Source organism: Coffea arabica, chromosome 10e, assembly GCF_036785885.1.
Source record: "Coffea arabica cultivar ET-39 chromosome 10e, Coffea Arabica ET-39 HiFi, whole genome shotgun sequence".
Taxonomy (NCBI): Eukaryota; Viridiplantae; Streptophyta; class Magnoliopsida; order Gentianales; family Rubiaceae; genus Coffea; species Coffea arabica.
In genome coordinates, this window is record NC_092328.1 from 31,826,188 (window position 1) to 31,827,539 (window position 1,352).

At 39.2% G+C, this 1,352-nt stretch overlaps 1 pseudogene; it reads left to right on the forward strand.

Annotated features, from left to right (window-relative positions):
• Positions 1 to 366: 366 nt before the first annotated feature.
• Positions 367 to 1,119, forward strand: LOC113711407 (cation/calcium exchanger 5-like; annotated as a pseudogene).
• Positions 1,120 to 1,352: the final 233 nt, after the last annotated feature.

Here is a 1,352-nt window from a genome sequence, read left to right on the forward strand (position 1 = left end):
TCCCTGATTTAAGCATCAACAAGTTTTGAATCCCTTTTGTTCTATTCTTATAGATTTGTTGGATTTTTATGGGGAAATTGTCCTTTTAAGTGACAAGTTTTGTTTTTCTTTTCAGAAATCATTAGCTGGTTTTACACGACTTTATCCCGGTTAGAGCAGCAAATACATAGTTTCAACATGGATATTGAAATAGTTTCCAATTATGTTCTATAAAAAATATGTCCATGTGTTGTAGATGTAGGGCAAGTACTAAGTTGTGTATAACTTGTAGTTTTCTTCTACTTCAGATCCATATGAGAGTATGAAATATTTAGTTTATAGACATTAATGTGGGTTATGTTGTGATATTTTCTTCGTTCTTCACAGATGTCGCAGGTATGAGAGCTTCCAGTCTCAGTGCTTCTCAAACTCACCATTCCCCAAACTTCAACTTCTGAGTGGAGCAGATTCTATCAATCTGCAAATATTGTACTTTGTCCTCTTGCTCATCTGTATTCTTGGAGATCATTTATTCCGTTAGATCATCCTATTCTTTTTCTTTTTTCGAATGTTCATTTTGCTCTTTGGTCTATAGTGCTTTGCGGAAGCTACTCTCTAGCTATTCTTCATTTCGTATTTGAAAAGGAACCCCCCAAAACTGAGCAAATACCTGTAGTACTCGTAGCATTTGTGATGAGTGTATTCTGGATCTCAACTGTTGCTGGTGAGCTCCTGAATTGCCTTGCAGCTCTTGGAGCACTTCTAAAACTGTCCTCAGCAATCCTTGGGCTGACAGTGCTTGCATGGGGAAACTCTGTTGGTGATCTAGTTGCTGATATAGCACTTGCAAAAGTTGGCCAGCCAACGATGGCTATGGCCGGGTGCTTTGCTTGTCCGATGTTTAACATGCGGTTTGGGCTTGGTACAGCTTTGGTGATGCAAGAAGAGAATGTCTATCCAGACGCATATGCCCTCCATTTCCATGTTAGGTTTATTTTCTTGCTTTTGAGCTTGATAGGATCCATTTTGGTGGTAACTTGGCACTGATTCCGTGTTCCAAGATTTTGGGGGTTCTGCCTTGTTGGGCTTTACATTATTTTCATGATACTGAGCCTGATCATTGCAATGTTCTGGGCATGATTCTGATGATGGTGAAGTATCTAAGCTGCTGTACATACCATTTGCAGAACCGGTTAGATGTGTCAAAAAGAACTCACTTACAGGACATGTTCTCATGAAGAAAAAGGAGGATCGAGCAAGAATTGAGAGACTTACATTTGATCATTTTTGAAGAATTACGCCTAACCAAAGATGAGTGCGAAGAATTACAGAACCGTGGGTTCCTTTTCCTGTGAAGAGAAACAACTTTTGAT